Source organism: Lissotriton vulgaris, chromosome 6 (genome assembly GCF_964263255.1).
Source record: "Lissotriton vulgaris chromosome 6, aLisVul1.2, whole genome shotgun sequence".
Classification (NCBI taxonomy): Eukaryota; Metazoa; Chordata; class Amphibia; order Caudata; family Salamandridae; genus Lissotriton; species Lissotriton vulgaris.
In genome coordinates this window covers 1,107,570,990-1,107,589,110 of record NC_141694.1, presented here as the reverse complement: position 1 = coordinate 1,107,589,110, position 18,121 = coordinate 1,107,570,990, and positions in this window count along the sequence as shown.

The window sequence follows — 18,121 nt, the reverse complement described above, 5'->3', positions numbered from 1 at the left end:
GCGTCAGAGAGCCTTGTGAAAAATGCCGATTGGTCGACATTGGGGGCATATACACTACATAGCACTATATCCTGGCCCTTAAGCTTCCCCTCTACGGCCACAAATCTACCTTCTGGGTCTATTATATGTCTAACCATTTGGAAGGGAACCCCCGCCCGAATCCAGACCAGCACTCCCCTTGCATATGCTGAGTACGTGGTGTTAAACAGTTGCCCTCTCCACCTTCGCTGCAGCGCAATGCCCTCCTGTTTTGTCAGATGTGTTTCCTGCAATAGGGCAATTTGGACCCCCCTACGAACTAAATAAGCGTGAATCTTATGTTTCCTTGCCATAGTGTGGAGTCCCCTCACGTTCCAGGTTACACATTTCACCGTTCCAGTATTAGCCATAGTCCCATATTAACCAACATGAAATAGCATAAGTCCGCATCCAGGCGTATGTGGTGGCACCTCCCCAACCCAACCCCCCCCCAGATCAACTGTCCCCCCAACCCCTTGTCCCTTGCCTCGAGCCACCCCAACTACTCTCGGCATCCTCCCCCAGAACAGGACCTAACTTCGCAAAAGCAGCTCCCATCCAAACTTTAACAAAAGGCTAGCTAATCCAACAGCTACCCACCTAAGCCGCAGTCTGCACTACGGTGGCCTTATGGGCCAACGGGGCGTGACGCGACCCCGAGAGTGGTTACCACGGTCCCATCCCTCTCAACCCACAATCCACCCATAATCACTCATGAGCTTCCGATCTTCCATGTCGTATTCATCACCATCGGAAGGCCCCGATCCCCCCAGGACCTTCTGTAGTTAGTATTGTTCACCTCCCCCGTCAAGCTTCTAAAATTTCCTCCGATGTTTGCGGGTTCACCACTGGGTCCCTGGCGCCACCAAGTTCCGGAAGGTCCGTTTCCGAACCCGTAACATGGCCCTCCGAGTCCGAGCTCCTGAATGATAGGCTGCTCACCGTCCCCGACAAGTCTACTACTGCTTGCAGCGCTGCCTTTCTTGCCTCTTCCGTTTGCGATTCCTTTGGCTTCTTAGACCTCTGTCGATGCCTCCGGATTCTCTGCGATTTCCGGACCGGCTGTTTGCGCTTCTCCTCCTCGGCTCTGAATTGCGCTCCGTCCGTCCCGGCCTTGTAAGTGTCCCACCACGCCCAGGCATCTGCTGATGTAGGAAAGAAGAGTGTCTTATCATCCACCACTACTCTAAGCTTGGCTGGGAAGAGGAGCGAGTATTTTATGCCCTCCGCTCTCAGTTCTCGCTTGAGGGACAAGAAGGAGGCCCGCAGTTTTTGTGTTTCAAATGTGAAGTCAGGGAACAGTGTTACGTTGTTATTATCTACTTGGAATGGGCCCGCCTCTCTGGCCCTTTGCAACAACCAGTCTCTGTCCTTATAGTGCAGCAGTTTTATCACCACCGGACGGAGTGGCTGGGGTCTAGCCGGGACCCGGTGCGCACTAGTGTGAAGAAGGGTGAAAGTCCTTCTGGCGCCACTTCTGTCCGCAACCAATTAGTCAGATATCCCACCATGTCATCACCTTCTTTTTTCTCCGGCAGACCTACCAAGCGGACGTTATTGCGCCTACTGCGCTTTTCAGCGTCCTCCGCTCGCCGTTCCAGTGCCTGTATACGGTCCAGCGCGTCCCCCAATCGTCTCTCCATAGATTTATGCTCCGGTACCATCTCTTGTAGGGTATCCTCCGCGCTCTTGACCCTGTCTTTCAATTTATCATGATCTGCTTGCAGAAGCCCCAATCCTGTCCTCACCTGAGCTATATCCTGCCGCAGAGCGTCTTTCGTGGCTGTGATAGCCTCCAGGATAGGGTCCTGCAGTTGCTGTAAGTCCATAGGGCCCTGCATCGTGCCATCCGCTGCTTCAGAGCTAGCAGCCCCTTCCACTCTCCCCTTGGGTTTCCCCATTTCGACCTGTCCGCTAGCTGACTGCTTCTCCCTCGTAATACCAGAGGGAGGTCTCTCACTGCGCTCTTTCAAGGAACGTGTTCCCAGCAGCCCCTCTTCTAGTCTTTTCTAGTGCACCACAGGCTTCAGCTTATAAATTTCAGCCAGCGCTCAATGTCTCAGCCTCCAGTCAGCGCCCCTTCGCAGCGGTTTCTAGTTCCAGGGGGTCACTCACAGCACCAGCTCTCTCAGTCCGTCTCCTCTGTGTCCGGCCGACCTCGGTGCACTAGTTATGCCTACAGTCTTTTCCAGGCCTTCGCTCCATCAAGGACCAGGGGAACCCCAAGTACCACACATTCGCCGCTTCGCTCACCTCCAGTGTAGAATGTGGCCGCGGGCTATCTCCGTGTCCCCACTCCTGTTGATGCCCTATTTGCAGTGCCCTGGGCCTCCCGAGCCTCCAAGCGTCGCCCCAGCCTGGGCCCAAGCCTCGACCCGCTTTAGGGCCCTCCTTTGCGGTCCTAGGGCCCTTCTGCAACCCTTGCTGTCTCAGGTATCGCACAGGCCGCGTGGGTCCACGCAGGGGGCTCGCTCCTTCACCTGCACTCCCCTTTAGGCTGCACAGCTGTCGTCAGCGCCACCGGATTTGTTGCCCCAATTCCGCCACTATTCCGACCTTTTCACGCAGCTTTGTGTGCTCCCAGGCCTGCAGGAGCGCTCGCTTCCCTCTGTTCTCGGCAGCTCACTCGGTCTTAGCACCGCCCAACTCCGTGCTCCCCCGGTCCTGGCGTGCTGGTGAAACCCGCTCCTCACTCGCTTCCTGCCGGCTTCCGCACGTCTTCTCGCAGCGTTAGTAGACGCGCTGCGCTTCTGCCTCAGATCGCCCGGCAGTCCGCTCCTCGTATGAGCAGATGTTCCGCCCTTCTCGCGGGTGGGCTCCGCACAGGGCGTTCGCCGTTCCCCGTCTCCCAGGCCCTCTGGTACTGCGCTCCCCTCATCCGCCGATTCCCGGGGTAGCCGCTATCTTGTGGGGTTCCGCGGGGAGGCCAGTCTGCCAGCGATCACATCCACCTCCGCTGTTAGGGGGTCCGAGTTGCGGCTCTCGTTGTTGGCGCTGGTCGGGAGGGTCCCGGGCGGCGCCTCTGTCCTGTCTGATGTGTCCTGGGGGGGTTGCTGGTCTCCCTCGGCTCTCAGCTGCAGTGGTTCCGAGCGCCGTCCGCCATTTTGGGTCACAGCGTTGCGATCATCAGAAAGTTCGTCGACTGAGTTTTAAAGCGCCGGAGTGGTGTTAAACTCGGTTCCTGGGGTACCGTCACCCCCGATGTTCTCTGCTAGCAGGATGGTTCTTGCACGCCGGTCTTCGTGCCTTTTTACAGGATTTCAGCGGGGATCGGGCGCGGAGCTCTAGGCTCACGCTGCCATTCCCCTCAGCATCCAAGCCACGCCCCCCTCAACATCCCAATCATCTGAGGTTACAGATTTGGAGATGAAGATTCGTCAGCGCGAGGCTGATATGGTAAATCTTGGTAGATCTGTTTCAGATGAAAGGGTCCTTCAAGAGCTAACAGAGTTAAAAATCAGATCTATTGGGAATTCTGAGTCAGAGGGTCAAGGAGAAATGGGATGCTAGTTAACTTGCGCACTTTGAATATGGTGAGTGCTGTAGCAAACTGCTAGCGTGGAAGACGAAAAAGGACCAAGTTCGAAATTTGATTAGAGAAGTAAGGGATGTGCGGTCAGGACTGACGATCACAGATAGCAAAGGAATAGCGGCTGCTTTTCATGTATATGTTGTGAAGGTTTATAATGAGGATCTTAGGGTTGAAGAGCAGGCGGTATTGGGCTGGGTGGAGCTTCTGGAGCCATTATAGGATGAGTTTAAGGACGTTTTAAATCAGGAAATATCTCAGTCAGAGGTCGAAGTGGTTATTAAAGGGGGGAAAAGAGGTAAAGAACCTGGGCCACATGGTCTTCCTGCCGAAGTCTATAAATCGATGGTAGGCATATTATCACCAATTATCTGCCAGCTATTTAATCAGATTTTTTAGGTAAGGCTTCTCTGCCTCCTTCGTGGAATGAGGCAAATATTATACTAATACCGAATCCAGGGAAGTCATCAAAGTATATGGATTCATATAGGCCTATATCGTTACTTAATTGTGATTATAAATTGTTTGCAAACATTATGGCTGATAGATTGAGTGTTGTTATCCCACAGTTGCTTCACGACGATCAAAAAGGTTTTATAAAGGGCAGATATTTGAAAGAACTAACCTTTTCACTTATTGGTACCATGGATATGGCTTCGGCCCTGATCTTCCTTTGGCGGTTATCGTGTTAGATGCTGCCAAGGCGTTTGATCGTGTAAACTGGGCATATTTATATGCTTTGATAAAACATCTCAATTTAGGTCAGAACTTTAGTAAATCTCTTGCATCTATATATCAGTCCCCCACGTCTAGAGTTTTAGTAAACGGGATACTTACTCAGCCAGTTCCAATTATGCGGGGGACCATACAAGGGTGCCCCCTTTATTTGATTTATATATTGAACCCCTAGCATGTAAGATAAGAGTTGTAGAGAATATTGTTCCGTTTGAGTTTGATGGTTGGTCCAAAAAGATGGGGCTATACGCCGATAATATAATTATTTATAACCCTAATTTACATCAGTCAATGGAGTGTCTTTTAGAATTGACCAAGGAGTTCGGGCTGTGTCAGGATATGTTATAAATAAAGACAAAACAGAAGTCATGGCCTGGAACACAAATGCTGAGGGAATTACTTGCAAGAGCAAGATGAGATATCTTGGGGTTAGGATAACGCAGGACATCAGGGATCTTACTAAAGTCAACTTTCTCAAGCTAAAAAAGGAGATAAGTGCTAGTCTACGAGGGTGGGCACATCTACCGCTGTCTTTGTTTGGCCGGATGAACCTGGTGAAAATGACGATCTTGCCAAAGATAATGTTTTTATTTGAAACAGTTCCTTTGATATTCAAGAAAGATTGGTTTGTTACGATACAGAGGGAGATTAGTTCCTTCTTATGGGCTTCATGAGGGCCGCGCCTCTCTTGGAAGAAGCTTAGGAGAAAACTTGTGAAGGGAGGTTTAGCGGTCCCGGACTTTCAAATTTATTCATGGGTTTTCTTGTTGAAAAACTGTAGAATGTTGTTGGATACCCCGGAAAACTCTTATTGGGAAAATGTTTTGTGCAAAGCTCAGAAAGCATAATCTTAATGAGCATGGCTTTTTATATAATTTTGCTGATCCGAAATTCTTTAAAAAGGTTAGGTTAAAGGTTTTAAGAGATTTAGCAGAGCTGTGGTTTAGAATTAGGAGGGCACTAAAAATTCCATATTATAGCTACACGGCTCTGATTTGGGACGCACCAGGGTCTCCCCTCTGGTCAAAGGATGCATTGGCTCGACCACTAAAAGAGGTGGGCCCCCAGAGATGGAAGGATTTATTTCCTAATGGAAAATTGATTTCTTGGGGACTTTGCGAACAAGAATGGGGCCGGAGCTTCTCAAGGTTTAAATGTTTGCAGATTCAGAGCTGGTCAATGGAAATGGAAAATCAAATTGGAAGCTACAATGAGTTCGAGGAGAAGCTTTTTTCAGACTGTCTATTTAAAAAAAGAAGTTGCATTGTGGTATTGGCTGATGCTTGAGATTGAGGACGGCCCTTTTAAGCTGCCTGAGACCTTGTGGGGAGATTGCTTGCCGGAGATTACAACAGAAGACCAATGGCAAGTAACTATGTCTATGCTTTATAAAATAGTGAAACCTGCAAATTTAAGGCGGAATCATTTCTTTATGATTCACAGGGCATACTGGTCCTCTCGAAGACTTTCTAAATTCAGCTCTGGCGGTGTGGTGGTGTGCCCCAAGTGTAAGAGTCCTAATGAAGATGACCTGCACATGTTTCTGCTATGTCCGAAGATTAGAGAATTTTGGTAGGCCGTGAGTAGTTGTCTGTCAAGAGCCCTAGGCCTGCAGATCAAGGTAAGCCTTGAGCTAGTTATATCTGGAAGAATTGACCTGCAAGGTAAGGGTATAGATGATAATGCTAAACTTATTTTTTAGGCTATACTCTTGGCACGGAGAGAGATTTGTAAATTATGGGTCTCACCGGCCTCCCCAACAGAACTTGACTGGCTACGAGCTATTAGATTTATTGCTAAGTTGGATATTTTGGAACAGACTAAAAAAAGATATAGATTTTGGACTCCATTTTTGTTGTGTTTTGGGTGAGGGAAAAGGTCTTCTTTGTTTTTGTTAAAGTACAAATCCAATGATTAAGCCTTCGCCTATCTCGGCTGGTTGAAGTCTTCCCAGGCAGAGCGAAGATTTGCGGTAAGGGTGGACACGCTCTGGAGGAAGACTCTCTGTCCTATTCACATACTGGGCCGTGCCTGGAGGAGTGTCTTATTCCCAAATAGCGTTGCACAAGCCTTTTTCCTGCACAGCCAGTGAATGAGGTAAAAAGCCTAAGGGTGGTTTCGTTGAGTAATGGGCGGCGACAAAGCAAATGAGGATAAAGAAAAAGGACATCCCAATCATCTGATTGTAACCTCTTTACTACTACATCACCCTTAGAAACTATGAACACATATGGAATCTGCAGGGTCTCATTGGATCATACATATCAAATGGAACTTTATCCCAAACAATTTCATCAGTCCATGGAACAGCTGAAATACTGACAAGGGACAAGTCTCGTTTAATTTTGTGTGAGGGGGAATGGGGAGCCAGCGCCCCATCAACCAGTTCCATATCAGAGATTTCTGGGAGGTAATGGATGTTGCTTAGCAGAAAAAAGACAGTCACAAATCTAATCCACATGAATAAAAGAACCAAAGAAAAGATGAACCAAATGTATATCCAAGGAGGGACTAGAAAAGTGCGTTTAAACCAAGAAATAAAACATAAATCTGCGCTGGAGGTGGGTGGATGCAGATCCGAAGACACTGCAGAACTGTCTGATGAGAAATGGTCTTGATCCATATAGTACACGTAGGAACTCAAATGGAAAAGAGGCGGTTGCTATTCAGCAGTTGGAGTTGAAAAATGTAACTCAGAAGGTGTTTCCAATGGTGGATCAGTATAAACAACATCCATTGTGGAAGATGGAGAAGTAGAAACAGGTACCAAATCAACATAAAACTCAAACTCCTCTCCCGGCAGCTGGGGAGAAGCAGCAACAGTGTTGCTCACAGGCTGCAAAGGGAAGTCTTGTGAAGGGCCACTTCTGGGCATACTATGAAGTATTGACCCTATGGTGTAACTTGACATGTTCAATGGAAACAAAGCGGTTTTCTTTGTGTCCTGGAAGTGGTGGCAAAATTACAGTTTGATTACCCTGGATACCAAGGACTAGAACAGGAGCACGGTACGTTGGGCTGAATTCTTTCTTGACGGCCACTTTTTTGTAGATAAGGTCTACAACTTTGGGAAGCCAACAGAATACAGGAATTTGAGTTTCTGGACTCATAGAGAGAGGTACAGGCAAATGCTTGTGAGCTAGGTGATCACAACACTTTTGTGGATCCTTCAAGACAGTATAGTGGTGATCTACATCGAAGATTGCGGCTGCCGTCACAATGTCTGGACCATCTAGGTCTGGAACTAATATCTTTTTTTTTTCTCTCAAATTTGTACTTGCACTTTAATGTCAAATTGTTTACAATGTAACATCAGTATTTATCAAATTTGTCATTTCAGAATCTATAGCACTTGCACTTTATAAGCGGAATGTGTGAAATCTGCACTAGCACTTTTTTTTAAATTAAGATTTTATTCAAATTGCAGGTACAAACAATAGGAACCTGGGTTCCAGCCAAAACCGGCCAGCATGTCATCACATTGGTACAAGAAGCATCACAGCAAAATACATCGGAATGTCACATAGAGAAGGATACATCAAATGAATAGCATGCCCAATCCAGGTAGCAATATGTCCATACATATACCACAAGCTTTGGTATAGTCCATTACAGAACTGAGTATCATATGCATTCTTGGAGGTGACCGAACAGCAGGGTACAGCCAAACCTGTCATACCAGAGTCACACATTTGGGGGGATTCTGTAAGCACAAGTCACCCTGACCGAGTAGCGAGAGGCAACATAGCACTAGGCAGTCACGCTGGGGCTGGGAATAGGGGAATCAGATCTATTTCGCCCCCAATTTAGGAATGTTTCCCATATGTCCCGAGGTATCGAAGTTGGGGGAATTAGTTCCCAGAATACACCAAGTTGAGTGTGACCATACGTCACATCAGTCAGCCAATCCCTGAAACCAGGTACCTTTTTCCTCACCCACCTGATAGCAACCTACCTTCTTGCATATAGTAAGAGGAGTGCATGTAATTTGCGCTGTTTTGGTGGTGTGTCTTTCACATAGCCCAAAAGGCATAAAGCAGGGGAGGGAGCATCCGTTCTGCCAACAATCTGGTTAACCGCAGTGAAGATCTCCTGCCAGAATTCAATAAGCATTGGGTAGTCCCAAGCAATATGCAATTGGATGCCGAGGCATACCCGCAACGCCAACATCTATCATCTTCCCTAAGCTTAATGCGATATAGGCTGATTGGTGTCCTGTAATACATGTGCAGTAATTTAAAATGTATCAGGCAAAGCCTATAGTTTGTGGAAAGTTCAGTCAGCTGCCTACAGCAGAATTCCCATTGTTCTTCTGTCAATTAGGGGTCAAGTTCGCTACTCCACTGTAGTAGGGACTTTGGCTGAACTACAATGGGCTGTATTTTGCATACTGGCATACAGGCATGTGACTATTTTGCTTGGGAAAGATGATTTCAGGATTTGCTCTAGAGCTGGCAGTGTTGGGGGAGCCTCGGGAAATCCCGCCCAAAGGGCATGACTGGCAGTTTTCAGTTTGTGATATAAAAACAATTCTGTGAAGGACGCAGCGCGATCTTCAGTCCCAGCAGGGGTGGCATAAACTCAGCGTTCGGAAATAGGTCAGCAAACGTGTACAGGTTCATTTCCTTGACCAGGGTTTTACTCACCCCATATTCAATGCAGGGCAACATGGGGTTTTGGAACTAATATCTTGATGCCAAAAAGCATTTCATATGAAGTCTGCCCACCGAGAGATCTTTTCGTGAGAATATTAGGTGCTTGTTGATCCCAATAGAGATGATTCAACCCACCACACCCTGTACATAATATTCTAGCCCTTAAGGATTGCTTAAAATCACGGTTCCTTCTCTCCACAACAGAATTACCCTGAGGTCTATACAGTGAAGAATAATGCACTTGTATACCCAAGGACTTCATCGAAGCATGGTACGCCTTTGAGGCGAAAGCCGGACCTTGTTCCGAGTGGATTGCTTGACAGGCATAAGTGCAGACAAAGACTTGCAAATCTTTAATACCAATTTTAGCACCAGCCGAGTGCTGTAGCAAAACCCAGAAGAACCTGGAGCAAGTGCCAACTGCAACCAATATGAACTTGAAAGCAGTATAAGAAATTAAAAGACTGCAGTGTTCCAAGTAAACACAGCCAAAGGGCTGATTGGAAATAAACAAATGTGTCTGTGGTGGACGAGAAGCAATAGAAATGTTAATTTGTTGACAAATGTTCCAACATAAAACATATTTTTTAGTCTGTTGGTCTAAACCTTGCAACCAATAATGTTGCTGTAAGACTGAAATAGTGGCAGCCACTCCTGCATGTGCAGATGGAAGTCCTTCATGTGCAGCCACTATTATAGGCTGTTTGCGGTCATGGTTGGGGATACACCATTCACCAACCCCAGGAATAGTTAAAAAGGAAACATTTTCTTCATTTAAAAAAATAAGAGTATTTTGTAGGAAAACCTTTAGGTAAAGTGGTGCCGGCCTGAAAAGTATGGACAGCAGCCATTATGTCATTATCAACACGTGTTTTAAAATACGTAACTGCTGCTATTTTACGTGTGGCTAATGCAGACTTGGCTGCGTCATCAGCCAGAGAATTCCCTACTGTGTGCACTCCCGTACTTTGATGATCCAATGTTATGAATGAAATGTGCATGTGGCAATTTGTCTTTAAAATCTGTCAGGGTATATCCAAGGAAGCTGCTTCATCTTTAACAATAGAAAAAATCATTTTGGAGACAACTGGAACATTTCCAACCAGTTTTATCCCCAAATCTAGGGCAGGACCTGCCCCATGTACATTCTGCATTTGTTTGAGGACGGTGGGCAGAACACCGATTAAGGGAGTGCACTAACAGATAATATACACTGTGGCAAACTCAGTCCCACAGGTGTTTCAGTCGGCTAAAGGAGGAACCAGACCATTAGGCAAACACATGGTTAAAATTCTACGTTTTTCCTGTGGACCTGTAAGTTGATCAATTTTCTGGGCAATCCAAAATGGAATGTTCTCTCGACTGGGTGGGTGTTTGCACATAACTGAATTCACAATCACTGGACTAATAACCAGTCCCAGAGCTTGGTGTGCCTGTGCAGGTGCACTAGCCAGAGCTGGACCCACTAAAAAGGTAGGGCAACTAATTGTATTAGACGTTGATATAAAAGAACAATCTGGTTATATAAAGCAAGCGTGTCAGCCAAATTTAGAGCAGCTAAATGTGGGTAAGGTGTAAAGTCTGCTATAGTAGGCCAGGTGGCCCGTCAATAATTAAGGGACTCATACAAACAATGGAATAAACATGGGGAAGGGCTCCATTTTACCAAGTCTGGTGTTCAGTGGTGTAGCTAGACGTTGTGCCATCTGTGGCGGTCACAAAAAGCACACAATTGATGGACGGAATGAAGACCAAATCAAAATATTCACCCCCAGTCAAGAGATCTAGGTTAAATACATCATTCTTTTGCTCACCATGCCAACCCAGTGTAGACCTGGCCATGTGCAAATCAGTCTTGACCCTGTGCCTCATGGGAACAGTCCAGCCCGAACTGCCAAGCCTCCTTGGACCAGAAACAAGCATCCTAGGACTGGTTTCGGGGTTTAACCCCTCATCAGCCAGGTAGCTTGAATCCAGTGACACAGACCCATGTCTGGGCATACCCAGCGCACTTAGTGCTCACCATGCCACCCCAGTTTAGACCATCATTCTTTTGCTCACCATGCCCACCCAGTTTAGGTTTTAGAGTTTAAAAAAACAAATTATGGACAGAATGCAGAACAATGTCATACATTCACCCCAGTACAGAGATCTGGGCCTAAATCCATTGTTTTTTTGCTCCCTATGCCATTCCAGTTTGAACCCAGCCATATGCAAATTAGTCTTGACCTTGCACCCAATGGAAACAGTACAGCCCGAACTGCCAGGCAAGGTCCTCCTTGGACTGGAAACAATTATCCTAGGACCAGTTTGCTGCCCGGCAGCCGCATGTCAGAGCGGGGGGTGCTGGCGAGTTTCGCAATGGCCGCCCTGCATGGCTGCAGGTAAGGGGGTGAGGTTGCCCCCCCAAACTTGTACTGCCTTCGGTGAACCCCCCTCCACCCACCTTTGCTACGCCACTGCTGATGTTCCCAGACCATGAGAGGAATTTCAAAAAGTGCATAAGGACAATAAACATTCGGTGCAGCAGTATCAGTAAGAAACACATTATCATTAGCGTCAACAGCTGAAAAGTGACCCAGGAATAGAAAACTTTAAAGCAGTACACTTCATCCACTTCAATCACAAAAACCACAGGAGCTCGTGCATTGGGGACTCCATGTGCCAGTAAGTGTTGAGTGAATGCCTGGCCGCCAATAGTCGCAATGGCCACAGCCATAATCTATAAGCAAAGGATTCAAAAAGGCAGCACAAAAGTGGGTAAGAATCTTTTAATATTCAAGCTTGAAAAACCAATGAATGTAGATGGTCCTTAAAAATTGTGGAGGATATGTCCCAAATGCCACAGAAGTCTCCGTAAAATGGTGCACAGTATTTGGGAGAAGCACAGGCGCAACTTAGAGTTCCCGCAAGTAAGAACCAGACCAAACTTTTGCGGTACCATAGTGCGGCGATTCTGCTCAGGAACAGAGCTATGTTTAGGACCATAGAACATCAGTAGTTAGGGACTGAGTCACAATACCACCTTAGCAACATGAGCCAGAGTCTGACTAGCTGTAGTATCTCTCTTGCCCTCCTAATCATACCCAGAGGAACAAGTAAATTGACACCCCAGAACACAACCCTCCCGACCCTCCCAGGGATCGCAGTGACAGGACACTCCCTTTCACTCACACACTCGTACTTGTCAAAAATAAGATATGAAAGAGACACTCATAAAGTTTGAAATGTTTATTTAAACTATCGTGCTCTAAAATGTAGCATTCGTGCCACAATCAGAAAACAACGTCCTAGCAAAAATACATTCAGCGTTGTCAATAAACTGTATATTATGAGCCAGTATAGCCGACCCCCCTCCCCTTCTACAGAAGCAAACATATTTATACAGCAAAGATCTTTGGGCTTAGCAGTGGACCCCCGACCTTAGCATACACAGATGAACAGTATTCATCTCATATACAGCCATGATCTTTTCTCTGGAAATATCTCTCTCTCTCTCTCTCTCTCTCTCTCTCTGTGTTACAGTGATGTGCATACAAATATGACACGTTTTACATGTTCATAAACAACAGCTGCATTTCTGTGTTGTACTTGGTGCAAGTGCCTACATGAGTAAAATAACAAGGGATATTGGTGCTTGACCTTGTCTGCTGTTCAGACTAAATCCTAGAAAGAACAGAACTAGAACACAACTGCAGGTTCTGTGTGAAAATATAAAGTGGCACAGAGATAACCATAATTATGTAGTAATGTGCAAAGCTAATGCAGACTGAGTCGTGCATAATTAGGCTAACACAGGAAAAACGACAATAGGCCCTATATAGAACCCATGACACTTGTACACGCAATGTATATCCTGAACAGGGCAGGGAAGTGCAACTTCTGAAAAAGGGTTTTGTGGTATCTATGGTTTAGAGTTTTGGGTTGTCTGTATTTATTTATATTACTCTATTGTTATTGGAATGCTATTATGGTTCTATGGTCTATGTTCTAACTGGTGCCAGTTATTGCCTGACCTCTGTTCCTGGCTGACGTGCTTTGCTTTTGCTGTGAAGGATCTACATTAAAGAACCTTTCTACTCTTCAAGTCTTCTCTCCGTTTCTCTTCGAAGACCTGATGTAACATTTGGCGACGTTTGGGATTCGTCCTTCACTTCACCAGCATTTTCGAAGCACCGGGAGGTGTTCTCATCTATGTGCGCCTGAACCTTTCTGTGAAGAAGCGCTTTATGACATTTTATAAGGTCGTATGAAATTTTTATTTCCATCTGAAATTCCTCATCTGTCTAGCGCTATTCTCAATTTTTCTTCATTGCGCACTTCAGTTAACAACTCGAGCGAGTTACTGCTCGAGCGCCACAAAGACTCCACGTTCGTACAGCTCGAGCGAATTACGGCTCGAGCGCCACATAGACTCCACGTTCGTTCCATCGAACTCTTACCTCTGAGTCTTCTTCTCCTGCCATTCTCGTCTCCGCCTCCCGATCAGCCTCTGTCGTCACTTTCATCCGTCGAAACAATGACGGAGTAACGCATTCTACGCTGGTTCGTGCTACGTGCCTCCATTTTGGTACAGTTCACGGAAGTCCTTCAAGCCGACTTGAATGCGTAGTCAGTTTCATACGGTCGATTCTTAAAGACTGTTGTTTTTTTTTCAACTCATTACGATTGACAACGTTTTCATTTTTTTCACAGCGTTTTTCATTCTACATTGTGTTTTTCCACTACGCTGTTCTGGATTTCTTCCTCAAGCAGTCTGCACCTTCTTCAGGTTTGGCCTTCGATATTTTTTTAAGTACTATTCGATTCTACATTGACTACTGCATATCCTTTTACCGTGAATTTAATCGATGATGTGCACATCCTGCAAAGTACTTTAAAAATATACAAGAAAATTGTTTAGGAGAGACAATTTTATTTTTGTGTTTTCTTGTTACCTTTGTTTGTTTCATTTTCATTCTTCACATTTAGTAGTAATATGTCACAAAATATTGTTACTCCTCCTTACTTTCTTCCTGATCCAGGTGTACCTAAAACTAAATGGAAACAGTGGTTCAAAGGTTTTGGTAGTTATATTATTGCCTTAGATGGTCAGAAATTTGATCCAGACAGGAAATTGGCCTTACTTTATAACAGTCTCGGAGCTGAGGGTCAACGCATTTTTGACCATTTACCTATTTCTCCTCAATTTCATGAAACTGATTGGGATTGTTTCCAAGAAGCTGTTTCCAGACTAGCCAAGTATTTTATTGATGAAACCAGTGTAGTTGTTGAACGTCACAAATTTTATACCAGACATCAATTTGAATTTGAGTCAATTGACACATTTTTAACAGAACTTAGAGTTTTAATTGCTACTTGCGAATTTGATGGTAACATTGATTCTTATCTCAGAGATCAAATAATTGTCAATTGTTATAATAAAAAGGTTCAAGAGAGATTGCTATGTTGCAGGGACCCATCTCTCAAAGAAACTCTTGAGCTTGCGAGAGGTATTGAGAGATCTGTCTCTTCTCAAAGGGTTTTGAACAAAAATAAAAGTGAAGCAGTTGCTGAAGCTGTCAATGCATTAAGCATTAAACCAAAATCTTTCCAATTTAAAAACAAAGACTCTAAAGAGCCTAGGAAAAATTTTGCGTGCTTCAGGTGTGGTTCTTCTTCACACTTAGCCAATTCGAAAAGTTGTCCAGCTCTTACCAAAACCTGCCTTAATTGTAAAAGAACCGGACATTTCACTAGGGTGTGTAACAGAAATCCTGTAAAAGTTAACACGATTGAAAATATTGATCTTTCTGATCCTGAGAATGTGTGTACAGTGGTCTCTTCTAAAAAGATTGTTTTATACATAGATGCTGAGTTGGATGATGGGGGTCCTATCTGTGATGTCACCATTGGTGATACAGTAATTCAGGTGACTGTGGATTCTGGATCTCCAATCACCTTTGTCACTGACAATTTATTTAACATGTATTGGAAATCCTACCAATTGTTTCCTCCTGATATTCACACTATTTCGTTTGGGGGTCATTCCATTGACATGTTAGGGTTTTTCAATGACACCATTAAGTTTGAGGACAGGTGCATTGCTACTAAAATATATGTAGCTAAAAATGGGCACAACATTTTGGGATGGAAAGATCAAGGCAAGTTTGGTATGGTCTTAAGACCAGGGACTTCTTGCCCGATTTCCTTGGTTGATGTTTGTTCTTCCTCTAATTTGGTTTACACCAACTTCTTGTCAAACATAGTGCCCTCTTCAAGGACAAGCTGGGTCTTGTTCATGACTTTGAGCATCGTATTGTTCTCAAAAAGGATGCCATACCTGTTATCCATAAAGTAAGAAATGTTCCTCTTTCTGTTAGGTCCCAACTCAAGCTACATTTAGAACAGTTATGTCTTGACAAGGTTATTGAACCTATAAATTCTTCAGAATGGGTTGCCCCATTGTTATCGCGAAGAAAAAGGGTAGCAAAGACATAAGATTATGCATTGATTTGAGATCCTTGAATAAAAACATTTTAATTGATTGTTTTCCCCTTCCCAAGATCCAAGACATGTTAGCTCAACTTGGTGATGCCAAAGTTTTTTCGTGTTTGGACTTAAGATCTGCGTATCACCAGGTGGAACTCTGTGAGGACTCTCGTGATTTGACATCCTTCAATACCCCTTTTGGTCCCTATAGATTCTTACGCATGCCTTTCGGGCTTGCGTCTGCTGCCTCAGTCTTCCAGAAACTCATGTACAAATTGTTTGGTAATTGTAGCAACGTTTTAGCTTACCAGGATGACATTTTGATTTATTCCAAATGTGATGATGATCATCTGAAGAAACTATCTGAAGTGTTGAACATTCTTGAAATCAATGGCTTTACTGTAAAAAAAGAGAAGTGCAAGTTTATGGTTGACAGCATTGATTATCTTGGTCATCACATTTCCAGTAATGGCATTTCTCCCAAACAGGATCTCATTAAGGCCATTGTGGATAGTCCTAGTCCTGAGAACAAGGATCAACTCAGGTCTTTCCTCAGTGTTTGTGAATATTATTCAAGATTCGTGGATTGTTTTGCTTTGCAAACTGAACCTTTAAGGAAATTGCTTAGGAAAGGTGAGAAGTTTTCTTGGGATGATTCAGTAAATGAGGCTTTTGTGCATTTAAAGAAACTCATTGTACAGGCTCCTTCTCTTCATTCCTTTAGAGATGACATTCAATCGGTTGTCACTGTGTATGCAAGTGACATCGGTTTAGGGGCTGTTCTTTCCCAATTAGTTGATGGCGTTGAACAGACTGTTGGTTTTGCTTCCAGATCCCTTTCACCTGCGGAACGGAGATACAGCACCAATGAGAGGGAGGCCCTGGCTTGTCTTTGGGCCACTAAGCATTTCGAAACTTATCTTTGGGGTAGGAGATTTGTTTTGGTGACTGATCACAAGCCTTTAGTGTTCCTATTGTCAAAGAAAGATCACAATAATCTCCGTCCTAGATTAGTCAGGTTACTCTCCAGGATGTATGAGTTTAATTTCTCCATTACACATATCCCTGGAGGTAAAAATACCCGTGCTGATTTCCTTTCTAGATGTCCTCTGAGTAATTCGGAAAATTCCTCCTCTCTTTGTGAGGATTCTGAGTGCGTTGTTGGTATTGTGGATGGATTGATGTTCTCGGAGAGTATCATCAGCAAGGATGAGTGGTTGGATTGTGTCAAACTGAACAAGGTTCAAGACTTAGTCAAGGGTCATATTATCAAGGGCTGGCCTGATGATAGGAATCTTGATTCTGGTTTACGTTTGTTTTCTAAAGTCAAAGATGAGCTCACTGTAGAGGATGATTTTTTGATGAGAGGCTCCTTATTAATTCCTCCTAACAAGCTTAAGATAAAATTGTTGAATTTGGCTCATCTTGGTCATTTGGGGATCACTGGCACTAAGAAAAAGTTAAGGCTCTATTACTGGTGGCCAAATTTGGATGTTGATGTAGAAAATTTTGTCGGGAGATGTTCTAGTTGTTTTGAAGCAGACAAATCTCTTAAGCTGCGGAATTCTCCTCTTCTTCCTGTTCCTTATCCTCAGGGCCCCTGAGAGAAACTGGGCATTGACTTCATTGGCCCTATGTATAACTTAAAACCTCATTTAAGGTTTGCCTTAGTCCTTGCGGACTACTTTTCTAAGTGGGTTGAGTGTAGGTTCATGTCTGATCCTTCCACTGTTGGTGTTATTGATTTTTTGGATGATCTTTTTCATAGAGCAGGTATTCCTAAATATCTGGTATCTGATAATGGTGTCCAATTCAAGTCCCATGTCACCCAAAAGTTTTTATCTAATCTTGACATCAAACATTTGACTGTTGCCCTATACAGTCCACAAGGCAATGGCATGGTCGAAAGGGTCAACAAAATGTTAAAAGACACTATCCAGTTAGCCTGTATGCAGAATTTGGATGTTTCTAAAGCTGTCCAAGAAAGGTTGTGGAGCTATCATAATACACCTCATTCCACAACTGGTGCTACTCCTTTTGTCTTGTTAAAGAAACGTTTTGGTTCTTCAAAGCTTAGTCCTTTATGGGTCCTTGACAAGACAAAAGTTGATGAGAAATTACCCACTGTTGATCAAGTTCGTGACAGAGTAGTTTCTGTGCAAAACAAAATGAAAGTTGCTTATGATGACAAATTCAAAACTAAAAATGTTCTTTTCAATGTGGGTGATTTTGTCAAGGTCAAAAGACCTTTAAAAAACAATAGTCAGAAATCTAAATTTTATCCTGCTTCAAAAATTATCAGGGTTTCTAAGAATGCTGTGTTACTTGCTAATGGCAAATGGTGGAGCAAGCGAAATGTTGTTGTTGTTAATCCTCCTGTTTTCAGAGACTGCAAAAGCCTGAAGGACAGCAATTTTTCGGACAGTCTAACTCCGGATTTGCAGCTTTCTTCATCTTTTCATCAAGGGGATTCTTTCTCTCTGTCTGGAGCTGTTGATTCGCAACCTCCTGGTCCCTCTTCTGCTTCGACGGAGCATTGTTCGCTTCCTGATGTCATTGATGATTTTAGTGCTTCCAACTCTTTACCTGATTGTTCTGTTTTTGCTCCAAATGATGTTCCTTCCAATTCTTTACCTGATTGTTCTGTTTCAGCTCAAAATGATGTTCCAGTTGTCCTTAGGCGGAGTAGTCGCAACACCTGTGCTCCTGCTTA